Source organism: Panulirus ornatus, chromosome 51 (assembly GCF_036320965.1).
Source record: "Panulirus ornatus isolate Po-2019 chromosome 51, ASM3632096v1, whole genome shotgun sequence".
Taxonomy (NCBI): domain Eukaryota; kingdom Metazoa; phylum Arthropoda; class Malacostraca; order Decapoda; family Palinuridae; genus Panulirus; species Panulirus ornatus.
The window spans coordinates 6,798,776-6,813,775 of NC_092274.1; the positions used below are offsets into that span (position 1 = coordinate 6,798,776).

The 15,000-nt window shown below is 50.1% G+C and overlaps 1 long non-coding RNA gene across 1 annotated transcript in view; it reads left to right on the forward strand.

Annotated features, from left to right (window-relative positions):
- The window catches only part of LOC139764757 (uncharacterized), a 360,623-nt gene that overhangs the window by 52,640 nt on the left and 292,983 nt on the right, over nt 1-15,000 (forward strand). The window contains exon 2 of the long non-coding RNA XR_011716451.1: nt 6,062-6,093. This is a non-coding gene — a long non-coding RNA (uncharacterized lncRNA). The remainder of the gene's footprint in view (nt 1-6,061; nt 6,094-15,000) is intronic.

The following is a 15,000-nucleotide window of genomic DNA, read 5'->3' on the forward strand; positions in this document are numbered from 1 at the left end:
ACCAGGTTATCTGCTGGAGGACATGGTAGTACATGGGAAGGACAGATAACACAAGACCTGATGGTCTATGACCAGGTTATCTGCTGGAGGACATGGCAGCACATGGGAAGGACAGATAACACAAGACCTGATGGTCTATGACCAGGTTATCTGCTGGAGGACATGGCAGTACATGGGAAGGACAGATAACACAAGACCTGATGGTCTATGACCAGGTTATCTGCTGGAGGACATGGCAGTACATGGGAAGGACAGATAACACAAGACCTGATGGTCTATGACCAGGTTATCTGCTGGAGGACATGGTAGTACATGGGAAGGACAGATAACACAAGACCTGATGGTCTATGACCAGGTTATCTGCTGGAGGACATGGTAGTACATGGGAAGGACAGATAACACAAGACCTGATGGTCTATGACCAGGTTATCTGCTGGAGGATATGGCAGTACATGGGAAGGACAGATAACACAAGACCCTGATGGTCTATGACCAGGTTATCTGCTGGAGGACATGGCAGTACATGGGAAGGCCAGATAACACAAGACCTGATGGTCTATGACCAGGTTATCTGCTGGAGGACATGGCAGCACATGGGAAGGACAGATAACACAAGACCTGATGGTCTATGACCAGGTTATCTGCTGGAGGATATGGCAGTACATGGGAAGGACAGATAACACAAGACCCTGATGGTCTATGACCAGGTTATCTGCTGGAGGACATGGCAGTACATGGGAAGGCCAGATAACACAAGACCTGATGGTCTATGACCAGGTTATCTGCTGGAGGACATGGCAGCACATGGGAAGGACAGATAACACAAGACCTGATGGTCTATGACCAGGTTATCTGCTGGAGGACATGGCAGTACATGGGAAGGACAGATAACACAAGACCTGATGGTCTATGACCAGGTTATCTGCTGGAGGACATGGCAGTACATGGGAAGGACAGATAACACAAGACCTGATGGTCTATGACCAGGTTATCTGCTGGAGGACATGGCAGTACATGGGAAGGACAGATAACACAAGACCTGATGGTCTATGACCAGGTTATCTGCTGGAGGACATGGCAGTACATGGGAAGGACAGATAACACAAGACCTGATGGTCTATGACCAGGTTATCTGCTGGAGGACAGTAATAGTATTTCAGTTATTAAGTAGATAAGGGCTTGCTAGTAAAGGTGAGGGGAAAGTGGCGAGAAAGACAGGAAAGGAAGGGAGATGCAGGGGGACAAAAGAGAGGAAGGTGAAGATTAATGAGGATTCGTAAGGACGAACGAGATGAGAGGGAAAGATTGTGAGGTGGTGTGACGAGGAGGAGGTTATGAGTAAGCCGGAGGGTGAGTGAGGAGTGAGGGAGGGGCTTTGGTGGGAAGAGCTCGGTCCTACCTGGGCTCCATACCTCCGTCTGCTAGGCGGGGTGAGGGGCTGGGCCGCCTCTGTATGCCAGCGGTGTGGCCCGCAGGAGCAAGCCTCCGTGGGACTAATTATACTGCTGGTGGGCGCAGGGGGTGGTGCAAGGGCGCGGTGGGGCGCGCACCAGGGAGAGGAGGAAACGGGAGAATGTTTTGCTAAAGGGAATGGAAGAGAATGAACGGCGCTCTGTGAAGGGGGACACTTAAACATGGCTTACGTTCGTCGTCACAGTACCACATCTGTGGTATTGTGTTCCGGTAGAATGGATGTCGACAATTATGCTCGCCAAACTCACTTTAAAATCTACCTTAAAACCGGTTGTCTGGTTGGTTATTTAGGCTCCAGGCTCATCAGGTTGTACACGACTCCAGGTGGTTAGATTCCAAGAGATAGGGAGTTCAGAATAGTCCATACAGCCAGTGTCCAGGGTAACCGACAGTTAGTGAGATTGTCACGTTGCCTCACTTCGATCCACAGACCACAGTGTACTGCTTGCTGTTCGTAGCGCCGTTCTTCCTGCTGCAGGGGAAGGTTTAGCGTCGGCTGAGGCTGCCTCATGGGATAGAGTGCGGAAAGTACTGGGTTCGAACCCCCGGGGCGAATCCAGGGCGTAACCCTCACCAAGAGTCTGCGGAGAAAACCTTGAAGTTTGAGATGCTATTTGTAGCGAAGTCGACCATACGCGCGTTGCCCAGCCCTGTCCATGAAGAGGTCACAGTGGAACAGCATAGGGTAAACAGAAGTACCAGACCGTCTGATTCGACAGGTGTAGACCCTTCGAGACGACAAGGACGTGTCTGAACACCGACTATATCCTCCGGTGTCGCACACCCGCCTGTCGCATTTTGGAATCGGGGGAAATGGGTCGATGCGCGGAGAATTTCCATCCAGCTCTGTGCCCCTCATCGCTCCCACACCCACAGCTGGCACGAGAGACTGTGGGCGAACGGAGATCCCCAACATTGGACCCTTGGGTGATGGAGATGTGCAGGGGAGAGACCCACGCGATGGCTCAGGAACCACACCTCTCCCCTCCCGTCATCTCTCCGAGTGCGATCGCAACAGGGAAGGTGTGTGTGTGTGTGTGTGTGTGTGGGAGGTGTGTGCATTAAGCCAGCTCGCAAGCACCTCCTCTCCCAGAAGGGTAAGAACAATGGATGACATCGCTCCCTCTCTCTCTCCCTCCCTCACCAGCCTGACAAAGGCCTCTCACTCTCCCTGGCACACTAGTGAGGGCCTGCATATGAAGTGGGACGCTGCTGGGGGGCCCAAAACGAGTGATAGCTACTTCCCGAGCGCCCGCGTACGAGCACTCGCGGGAGATAAGAAATGACAGGGTAATTGTGGGAGGGGGACGTGTGTGTGTTGGAAGGCGTCTGGCTTTCCCTCGTCGAGAATTCCTGAGCTGGAGATCCAGGTTGTCGAGACGCGATGCAGAAGGAACAGGAGCAGACACGGACCTGTGGGCACCATCTTTGGTAGGTAATACAGACGTCGGACACCAGATTGTTGACGGAGTAGAAACATCTAACTGAAAAACCAAGTTCTAACGCCACGGCTTTTTTCGGAATCCGCTCAGAGCAAGTTAAAAGTTAGAAAATGGATGTCATTTTGTCTCTCTCTCTCTCTCTGTCTCAACAACTCCCTGTTGCTGAAAGCTCTTCCTTCGTCGCACCTGGCCCCCACATGTGTGCCACTCTTTGATGCTTGTAACACTAAAAGCCACTGTGCTCTCACTCATCTACAGAGATAAGTGGCTGTCCTCTTATGTGGTGTACAGGAGGACTACACAGCAAAGACAGTAACATAAGACCTGGTGGTCTATGCCCAGGTTATCTGCTTTAGGACATGGCTGTACATGGGAAGGACAGATAACACAAGACCTGATGGTCTATGACCAGGTTATCTGCTGGAGGACATGGCTGTACATGGGAAGGACAGATAACACAAGACCTGATGGTCTATGACCAGGTTATCTGCTGGAGGACATGGCAGTACATGGGAAGGACAGATAACACAAGACCTGATGGTCTATGACCAGGTTATCTGCTGGAGGACATGGCAGTACATGGGAAGGACAGATAACACAAGACCTGGTGGTTTATGACCAGGTTATCTGCTGGAGGACATGGCAGTAAATGGGAAGGACAGATAACACAAGACCTGATGGTCTGTGACCAGGTTATCTGCTGGAGGACATGGCAGTACATGGGAAGGACAGATAACACAAGACCTGATGGTCTATGACCAGGTTATCTGCTGGAGGACATGGCAGTACATGGGAAGGACAGATAACACAAGACCTGATGGTCTATGACCAGGTTATCTGCTGGAGGACATGGCGGTACATGGGAAGGACAGATAACACAAGACCTGGTGGTCTATGACCAGGTTATCTTCTGTGGGACATGGCAGTACATGGGAAGGACAGATAACACAAGACCTGATGGTCTATGACCAGGTTATCTGCTGGAGGACATGGCAGTACATGGGAAGGACAGATAACACAAGACCTGATGGTCTATGACCAGGTTATCTGCTGGAGGACATGGCAGTACATGAGAAGGACAGATAACATAAGACCTGGTGGTCTATGACCAGGTTATCTGCTGGAGGACATGACTGTACATGGGAAGGACAGATAACACAAGACCTGATGGTCTATGACCAGGTTATCTGCTGGAGGACATGGCAGTACATGGGAAGGACAGATAACACAAGACCTGATGGTCTATGACCAGATTCTCTGCTGATCAAAGATTAATGTTATCTTAAATTCCTAATCTGTCCAGGTGCAGATAGTATAGTTAACCAGAAGACTCTTCCTGTACAAGAAGGAAGCTGTGTATACAAGTCCATATCAGAAGCGTTAAGAACACGTCGCTGGTGATCATCGGTTGCCAGTTGTTATCATCATCGTCACTCCCGCCGCTCAACTTTAGGATCCACGTAGATTAACCATTGTCTAGAGGTGGGGAAACGATGTAATTTGTCCCAGAGGAAGAAGAAAGGGGTCTGCTAAGCTCTTGTGGATGGAGAGAAGGGAGGAGGGTTTGTGTGGAGCCGACCCCCCTCTCTCTCTTGCCCAGGGTCATGACAAGGGAGAAGGAGAGAGAGGAATACATCATCAAAAGTTCCCCAGAAGTGTACAGCGGTACAGGGAGCGAGATACAGCTGGGGTACAGGAGGACAACGACAAGGTGACAAGATGGGCTGAATTCTGGGCTGTACCCAAGTGCACGTGTGGTGGCCAGGATCGTGTGGTGGGGTGGAAGGTAAAGGGGGGCCTTTGGGGGAGCCTTTGGAGCGTATATCAGCCCCCCTCCCTCCCTTGTGGGTTGTGGGAGGTAATCACACACACACACACACACACACACACACACACACACACACACACACACACACACACACAGGATCGTGCCTGTCTATCCCCATGTAAGAAATAGCAGAAATTATTGGCACAAGATAAGCTTAGAGTGTAGAAAGATAAGCTCAGGGTGTAGGAAGAAAAAGCTTAGAGTGTAGAAATATAAGCTTAGGGTGTAGAAAGATAAGCTTAGGGTGTAGAAAGATAAGCTTAGGGTGTAGAAAGATAAGCTTAGGGTGTAGAAAGATAAGCTTAGAGTGTAGAAAGATAAGCTTAGGGTGTAGGAAAATAAACTTAGTGTAGAAAGATAAGCTTAGGGTGTAGAAAGATAAGCTTAGAGTGTAGAAAGATAAGCTTAGAGTGTAGAAAGATAAGCTTAGGGTGTAGGAAAATAAACTTAGTGTAGAAAGATAAGCTTAGGGTGTAGAAAGATAAGCTTAGTGTAGAAAGATAAGCTTAGAGTGTAGAAAGATAAGCTTAGAGTGTAGCACGATAAGCTTAGGGTGTAGAACTTCCTGATCATTAACGAATTAGTGTAGTTGATTAGCAGTAGGAGATGACGTAATGAGGTAACGTGAGAACACCCCGTTTTCTATACCTCTCCCTTAAACACAGCCTCCCTTCCCCCACCCACCCCTCTTGCCTTAACATCCCTTCCCCTTCATTCTTTACCTTAATCCACCCCGCCACCCCTCTTGCCTTAACCTCCCCTCCCTTTCATCCCTTACCTTAATCCACCCCGCCACCGTTGGCTTACCCGATCCCACTTCCCCGAGTCACTAGGAGTGTGTCCGTCGATTCAAAGTGGCCTCCGCTAGTTGATAGACAGTTGGTTGATAGATATTGCGCAGGCGTGGAAAATAAAAACTTTAGTGTAATCATTTGATCATTGTCAAACAGGAGAAATGTAAATCGCGAACGAAAGATATTCGCAAGGAGGAGAAATGATTATATTTAACCTGGTTATAACCTGATATACGTGATATACTTCATGTCAGTCATGTCTTCAACCTGATATACGCGATATACTTCATGTCAGTCATGTCTTTAACCTGATATACGCGATATACTTCATGTCAGTCATGTCTTTAACCTGATATACGTGATATATTTCATGTCAATCATGTCTTTAACCTGATATACGCGATATACTTCATGTCAGTCATGTCTTTAACCTGATATACGCGATATACTTCATGTCAGTCATGTCTTTAACCTGATATACGCCATATACTTCATGTCAGTCTTATCTTTCTCTTTTTTTCTAGGTGGCTGCTCCAGTGCCGCGGTCGTCAAAGTGGTAAGTGTTATTATTTATTCCCCTAAGTCGACACTTTCCTATAGAACTCCCACGGCAGCGTGCCCCTCCTCCCGCACTCATAATTTTTGCTCATTTTCTTTTCCCCTCGGCGAATGTTGAGCCGGAGGGCGAGGTGGTAGAAGAGGTTTTACACGCATAAGTATCCCATTGTCTGTATGTTTTTACTTCCCCCATAATCCACCCCTTCCACTGAACTCTCTTTTCCATTCCTCTTCCTCCCCCCTTTCCTTATCCAGCCCTTCCTTTAACTCCCCTTCCCAACCCTAATCCACCCCCTACTTCTCTCCCCCCCCCCCCCCCCCGTCTGTATAATTCCGACCAGATAATACGATATCCAATTTACCTGTAAGCCTCATTAATTACACCTGCTGATGGTCCGTACGGAAGGGAGGAAGAGGGAGAGAGAGAGAGAGAGAGAGAGAGAGAGAGAGAGAGAGAGAGAGAGAGAGAGAGACGTGGAGGGAGGGAGGGAGAGGGGAGCTCGACGGGGAGAGGGGGAGGCGAGAGACGGGGGAGAGAATGAGGGTCGAGGCTGAGAATGGGGAGAAGAGGTGAGAGGAAAATGAGAGAGAGAGAGAGAGAGAGAGAGAGAGAGAGAGAGAGAGAGAGAGAGAGAGAGAGAGAGAGAGGGGGGGGGGGGGAAACGCAAGTGCAACTGTAAAAGAAAACGCGTGGAAGAAATGAAGGAAAAACGGCGGAATGGACTTTGCACGAGGGAGGAGGAATGAACATGGACAGACTGGAACGAATGGCTAGCTAGGTAGGAGGAGGTGAGGAGAGGCTGGGAGAAGGTGGGAGAGGGGGGAAAAGGGAAAGAAGAGGAGAATAGGCGAGTCGCAAGAGAGGGGTCCGTGGGAGTGCTTGGGAAGGACATGGAAGACCTGATGGTCCGCGAAGAGGTCTTCCGCTGGAGGCCAGTGATAGAATGCTTAATTCCCAGTCCATTTGAGAGAGGCAGACGGGGTTGGTAAGGCTCAAGAGCTGGCGGTGTACCGAGATCAATCACTCTTGTGTACAGCTCAGGGTATACTGACGTGGGAAGTCTATAGGGAAGTATTTTTTTTTGTTTGTTGTTGTTTGCATTTCCATCACGTCCTGGTTTGAAATAACCGGATGATCCGAGGGAGAAAGAGGCTGAGGCTCATAAGGACCAAGTTAACAATGAAGTCCCTATGTCATTTCCACCCTTAAACAGTCTTTTCATGGAATTTAAGAGCTGACAACCCTCTTTCCCTTGTCATCATCTGGTGGTTAATGGTTTCCCATGTTCTATGACTGCTGCTGCTGCTGCTGGAGCTATGTGTGCATCGTCCAGGTTTGTATGACGTCCCTCTAGGTTTAGACAATGATTTCTGTTGACCATGATGTAGTATTGAAGGAAAGTAATTACTTTTAGCCACATTGAAGTATGTCTCCGTAAGGATTACATTGAAGGAAAGTAATTACTTTTAGCCACATTGAAGTATGTCTCCGTAAGGATTACATTGAAGGAAAGTAATTACATTTCGCCACATTGAAGTATGTCTCCGTAAGGATTACATTGAAGGAAAGTAATTACTTTTAGCCACATTGAAGTATGTGTCCGTAAGGATTACATTGAAGGAAAGTAATTACTTTTAGCCACATTGAAGTATGTCTCCGTAAGGATTACATTGAAGGAAAGTAATTACTTTTCGCCACATTGAAGTATGTCTCCGTAAGGATTACATTGAAGGAAAGTAATTACTTTTAGCCACATTGAAGTATGTCTCCGTAAAGATTACATTGAAGGAAAGTAATTACTTTTAGCCACATTGAAGTATGTCTCCGTAAGGATTACATTGAAGGAAAGTAATTACATTTCGCCACATTGAAGTATGTCTCCGTAAGAATTACATTGAAGGAAAGTAATTACTTTTAGCCACATTGAAGTATGTCTCCGTAAGAATTACATTGAAGGAAAGTAATTATTTTTCTCGCTTTTCTCCGATATTTCCGTTCAGTTTTCCCTATCGTCTGCGATCAGTTAAGTGGGGGGGGTGTTATTAAGTGAGTGTAAAGTGTTAAGTACTTCCTCTGCTGTATGAGGTGTTATTGAGTGTAAAGTGTTAAGTACTTCCTCTGCTGTATGAGGTGTTATTAAGTGAGTGTAAAGTGTTAAGTACTTCCTCTGCTGTATGAGGTGTTATTGAGTGTAAAGTGTTAAGTACTTCCTCTGCTGTATGAGGTGTTATTAAGTGTAAAGTGTTAAGTACTTCCTCTGCTGTATGAGGTGTTATTAAGTGAGTGTAAAGTGTTAAGTACTTCCTCTGCTGTATGAGGTGTTATTAAGTGAGTGTAAAGTGTTATGTACTTCCTCTGCTGTATGAGGTGTTATTAAGTGAGTGTAAAGTGTTAAGTACTTCCTCTGCTGTATGAGGTGTTATTAAGTGAGTGTAAAGTGTTAAGTACTTCCTCTGCTGTATGAGGTGTTATTGAGTGAGTGTAAAGTGTTAAGTACTTCCTCTGCGGTATGAGGTGTTATTAAGTGAGTGTAAAGTGTTAAGTACTTCCTCTGCTGTATGAGGTGTTATTGAGTGTAAAGTGTTAAGTACTTCCTCTGCTGTATGAGGTGTTATTAAGTCACTGTAAAGTGTAAGTACTTCGTCTGTAGGATGGGGTGTTATTAAGTCACTGTAAAGTGTAAGTACTTCCTCTGTTTTATGAGTTCTTGTTAAGTGAGTGTAAAGTGTAAGTACTTCGTCTGTAGGATGAGGTGTTATTAAGTCACTGTAAAGTGTAAGTACTTCCTCTGCTGTATGAGGTCTTGTTAAGTGGGTATAAAGTGTAAGTACTTCCTCTGATGTATGAGGTCTTGTTAAGCGGGTATAAAGTGTAAGTACTTCCTCTGATGTATGACGTCTTGTTAAGTGGGTGTAAAGTGTAAGTACTTCCTCTGATGTATGACGTCTTGTTAAGTGGGTGTAAAGTGTAAGTACTTCCTCTGCTGTATGAGGTCTTGTTAAGTGAGTGTAAAGTGTAAGTATTGTGCCTGTCGTAAATTCGTTCATGTTTTTAATAATGGCACACAAAACTACTTGCTTAATCAAATATGCAGTTGGGCATTAATTTATTTAAAGTGCTACCGGACTCCGCCTGCTCGAGGTGACGCCGCGAGTGAAAAGTCACCTTTGCCACGGCTGTGTGATGAGGGGGGGGGGACGTCTCTCTCTCTCTCTCTCTCTCTCTCTCTCTCTCTCTCTCTCTCTCTCTCTCTCTCTCTCTCTCTCTCTCTCTCTCTCTCTCCAAAGAACTTGTCACTCCAAAGGAGTCCATCCTCTCCCTGCTACGGAACGTAGCGCTTGGTGGGAACAATGATGATAGAGGTTTGTACTCTCTTTCTCTATCCCCGTCACTCGGGTTTTCCAATTCCATCGCCGTCTTCTTCGTCGGCCCTCCTCTGGACGTTCTCTATTAGCTCTTCCCGTGTCTTTGCATGGAGGTCGCCAGAGGGACACGTTTCTTGTCTTGGCCAATTGGACTCTGGGCGCAGTTTCCTTGTTGTGTCTCCCTCACTGGTATTTTCCTCAGGTGGAGCTGTGGACGAGGGGTTGGGGGATGATGCGTTTCCATCCGCAACGCTCGGGACATTTACGCGGGTCGAATGTCCTCAGTCCTGTCTCAGACCAGATGTGGATTTTGCCCTCGTCCCCTTGTAGGTCGATGCAGTCCACCTCGTACCGCCTCTCATCACCACGGCATCATCGGCAAATCTGTTCACATGCGAGTCCAGCTGGGAGCTGCCTTAACTTGGATCAAGAAGAGCATTTGGTCCTAGAACGGAACCAGAGGCATGCTGCGTGTAACCCCAGTCCATTTTCCTCCACACTAGTAACTCCAGTCCATGTTCCATTCCACAAAAGCTAACTTTCCGTCCACCGAAGGCGTCCACCCCCCTCATTCCACCACCCTCCCTTTGTAGCACGGTGTCAAATGCTCTCCGGCCGTCAGGGGAAGATATGATAATCAGTCCACACTTCTCTTTCGTCCAGGACTGAGCTCACTTTCTCTTAGAAATCTAAGACTCTTGTTGGTGCGCATAGCATTTTCTTACGACTACGCCGTGTCGTTACGGCGGTAAATCCTTGTCTTTACCAGTGTTTACCGGACACTTACGTGTCGGGGGACGCCAGGGCCGCATATCGGGGGGGATTTTTCCACGACCGCCGTCAAGACAGACACACACACACGCGCCATTTGGACTCTCCCATCTCCGGCAGTCACTCAGGGTCGTCGTATTCGTACACTTTTTTTTCCAATGTGGCTTTGCATGGCCCAAGGGTCGTCCAGCACTCGGGCCTTTCCACCACCCACTTCGCATCCCACCTCGCCTGGTGTTTCAGGGGGTCTATGGAAGCGATGCCCTTTTTTCCACTGGTTTTTCAGGGGGTCTATGGAAGCGATGCCCTTTTTTCCACTGGTTTTTCAGGGGGTCTATGGGATCGATGTCTTTTTTCCACTGGTTTTTCAGGGGGTCTATGGAAGCGATGTCTTTTTTCCACTGGTTTTTCTGGGGGTCTATGGAAGCGATGTCTTTTTTCCACTGGTTTTTCTGGGGGTCTATGGAAGCGATGCCTTTTTTCCACTGGTTTTTCAGGGGGTCTGTGGAAGCGATGTCTTTTTTCCACTGGTTTTTCTGGGGGTCTAGAAGCTTTGTGTTTTCCACTGGTTTTTCTGGGGGGTCTAGAAGCTTTGTATTTTCCACTGGTTTTTCTGGGGTCTAGAAGCGTCATATTTCCCACTGGTTTTTCTGGGGGGTCTAGAAGCGTCATATTTCCCACTGGTTTTTCTGGGGGGTCTAGAAGCGTCATATTTCCCACTGGTTTTTCTGGGGGGTCTAGAAGCGTCATATTTCCCACTGGTTTTTCTGGGGGGTCTAGAAGCGTCATATTTCCCACTGGTTTTTCTGGGGGTCTAGAAGCGTCATATTTCCCACTGGTTTTTCTGGGGGGGTCTTGAGGCGTCGTATTTTCCACTGTGAAAAAGAAAAATGAATCGCCTTTTTGAATTTGTTCGTGTTCTTGCCCGTCTGGTGAGTCATCGTCCTACGTAGCTCTCTCTCTCTCTCTCTCTCTCTCTCTCTCTCTCTCTCTCTCTCTCTCTCTCTCTCTCTCTCTCTCTCTCTCTCTCTCCCCTATTACTACTCCTACCACGTTCTTCCTCCCCTCTCCCCCCTCTCCTCCCCCCTCGTTTGCCTACCTCTCTCTCTCTCTCTCTATCCCCCCACCCCCTCAGCTCCTCCCCAGGCCTCCTCTCTCTCTCTCTCTCTCTCTCTCTCTCTCTCTCTCTCTCTCTCTCTCTCTCTCCAACCATACCCTGTACATCATTACTCCCCCAGAGAAGCACAGTTCAACTCCACTCTGGTCCAGTCAGGGGAGACTAATTTTTTCCCCTTTAGGCCTCTCTCCCCAGTCGGATCTCCCCCTCTCCCCTCTCCCCCGCCGGAGTTTTTGCCTCTTCCTCGGCGTGTCTCCCCCCCCCTCCTCTCCCCCCACAACCCGAGACTCACTCCCTCTCGCACTCAAATATTTCCCTGTGGGAGTGTGGGGAGTTAGGGAGGTGTAGGGAGATGGGGGGGAAGGGGTTTGCGGAGATGATTGTGGGAGAGGGAAGGGGTTTTTGGAGGGCGGGGATGGAGGAAGACGCATGGGGAGGGAGTTTGGAGACAATGGGAAGGGGGAGAGATAATGGAGACATGGGGAGAAAGATTTTGGAAGGACGGGAAGGGAGAGATTGGAGACATGGGGAGATTAGATGGACGGGGAGGGAGATGGGAGACATGGACGGGGGAGGGCAGGGAGAGTTGGGTGTATATGAGGGACACATAACAGGAGACCTGATGGCCCATGACGAGGTTTGTGGGAAGTAGGGGCAGTAAAGGAGAAGGCACCTCCCCAACCCTCACCTCTCCCTCTGGCTCAACACGACCGCCGATGGAAAGGTAGTCCAAGGAACGCCAATCAGTAGGGTGAGTAGTTGCTGATAGCCAGCCACGAGGGAGGAGAGAATATTGAGACGCGACAAGTTCACAAGTGCACTTTCGTGTCGTGATCACATCATCATCATCAGGGGAGATACGGGTTGTGATCATTACACGAAAGTGGAGGGAGATTACGGGTGGGTGGAGGGTTGTGGAGGGAGGTGTGGGTAGGTGGAGGGTTGTGGAGTGAGTCACGGGTAGGTGGAGGGTTGTAGATGGAGGGAAGTGCGGAGGGAGGGTTGTAGGTTGTGGAGGGACCAGCCTGAGGTGGAGATGACCCTCCAGTTTGTTTGAAGAGTCACTTAATGAAGGTTTGGAGGACAACGCTGGGCAGTGGCTGTGTGACACACACACACACACACACACACCCTCACACACACACACACACACACACACACACACACACACACACACACACACACACACGCACACACACACACACATACGCACACACACACGCACACACACGACAGACGAAGGACGCGGGAGGGAGGGAGGGGGTGTAGGGAAGCGTACAGTGGAGATAGATGGATAGATGGGTAGCTAGATAGATAGATAGATAGACAGAGGTGACGAACGACTAGGTAGTGGAATAGTGAAAAGGGAGAGGGGGGAAGGGGGGGGGGAATGAGATGAGTCGAGGACGAGGAGAGAGAGAGAGAGAGAGAGAGAGAGGACTGGAATGATTGAAATCATTGTGAAGGAAGGAAGGAAGGAAGGGAAGAAGGAAACGGCGGGAAGGAAGAAGGGGACGACCATGAAAGCAGGTGTAGGGGAGGAAGAAGGGTGGGGAGGGGGAAGGGGCTCCTCCTCCTCCGCCGAAGGGGAAGGGGAAGGGGAAGGAGGGGGAGGGGAGGTGAGGTGTGTGTGGAGGGGGGGGGTAATAGGCGTGGGGGGGGGGGCGCGTGGGGCACAACGCAGTAACAGGCCTTTACAACGTCATACGAAAGGATAAGGTTAATGAGATCAAAAGACGTGGTGGTGGGGGGGAGGAGGGGGATTAGGGAGGTGGTAGGGGAGGAGGGGGATTAGGGAGGTGGGGGGGATGTGGGGGTGCGGTCCTGAAAAATGATGGAGGGGTGTGTTGTGTGGGGGGGGGGGGTGTGTTGTGTGTGGTTCCGGGAAAATGAATGAAGAAGAAATGAGATTCCATCAAAGAGAGAGAGAGAGAGAGAGAGAGAGAGAGAGAGAGAGAGAGAGAGAGAGAGAGAGAGAGAGAGGTGGAAGGGGGGAGGGGGAAGAGAATATGGAAAGGAAGTGTTCCAGGTTACGATATTGAAGAGAGAGAGAGAGAGAGAGAGAGAGAGAGAGAGAGAGAGAGAGAGAGAGAGAGAGAGAGAGAGAGAGAGAGAGAGAGAGAGGGGTGGAAGGTGGGAGGGGGGAGGGGGAAGAGAATATGGAAAGGAAGTGTTCCAGGTTACGATATTGAAGAGAGAGAGAGAGAGAGAGAGAGAGAGAGAGAGAGAGAGAGAGAGGCAAGGAAGGGGACTGAAGATCAAAAGGAGTTATGCCGAAAGGGAGTCAGCCAAGGGTGAAGGGAGGGAGGGAGGGTTTACGGAAGGGAGGGAGGGAGGGTTACGGGAGGGAGGGAGGGAGGGTTACGGGAGGGAGGGAGGGAGGGTTTACGGAAGGGAGGGAGGGAGGGAATGCCAGTCCTGTGGAATGGGAATGAGGCTCCACACACCAGGCCGACGGGAAGGGAGGCGGCAGTGGGAAGGGAAGGGGGTGGTGATGGGAAGGGAAGGTGATGGGGTGGTGGTGGGAAGGGAAGGTGAAGGGGGTGGTGGTGGGAAGGGAAGGTGATGGGGTGGTGGTGGGAAGGGAAGGTGATGGGGGTGGTGAAGGGAAGGTGATGGGGTGGTGATGGGAAGGGAAGGTGAGGGGTGGTGATGGGAAGGGAAGGTGATGGGAAGGGAAGGTGAGGGGTGGTGATGGGAAGGGAAGGTGATGGGGTGGTGATGGAAAGGGAAGGTGATGGAGTGGTGATGGGAAGGGAAGGTGATGGGGTGGTGATGGGAAGGGAAGGTGAGGGGGTGGTGATGGGAAGGGAAGGTAATGGGGTGGTGGGGGGGAGGGAAGGTGAAGGGGGTGGTGGTGGGAAGGGAAGGTGATGGGGGTAGTGATGGGAAGGAAGGTGATGGGGTGGTGATGGGAAGGGAAGGTGATGGGGTGGTGGTGGGAAGGGAAGGTGAAGGGGGTGGTGGTGGGAAGGGAAGGTGATGGGGGTAGTGATGGGAAGGGAAGGTGATGGGGTGGTGTTGGGAAGGGAAGGTGATGGGGGTAGTGATGGGAAGGGGTGGTGATGGGAAGGGAAGGTAATGGGGTGGTGATGGGAAGGGAAGGTGATGGGGTGGTGATGGGAAGGGAAGGTAATGGGGTGGTGGGGGAGTGAAGGTGATGGGGTGGTGATGGGAAGGGAAGGTAATGGGTTGGTGGGGGGAGTGAAGGTGATGGGGTGGTGATGGGAAGGGAAGGTAATGGGTTGGTGGGGGGGAGTGAATGGAAGGAGAGAGAGAGAGAGAGAGAGAGAGAGAGAGAGAGAGAGAGAGAGAGAGAGAGAGAGAGAGATAATAGAGAGAGAGAGAGAGAGAGATAATAGAGAGAGAGAGAGAGAGAGAGAGAGAGAGAGAGAGAGAGAGAGAGGGGTCGTCCGTCCGTCCGTCGTAGCGGCGACCGTAAAACGCCCCCCCCTCCCCCACCCCAAGCCCCGCATGCGTCCCGGGTCGTCTTAACAACGGGGCGACGACGGCCCCGGGTCCGGGGCGGCGACGGCCCCATGTAATGTTCCCATGGCGACGCGGAGGGAGGGGGGGGGAAGGGGGAGGTCGCCGACCCCCCCCCCCCACACACACACACACTAACCATCCAAGACTTTCATCTCCTCTGCC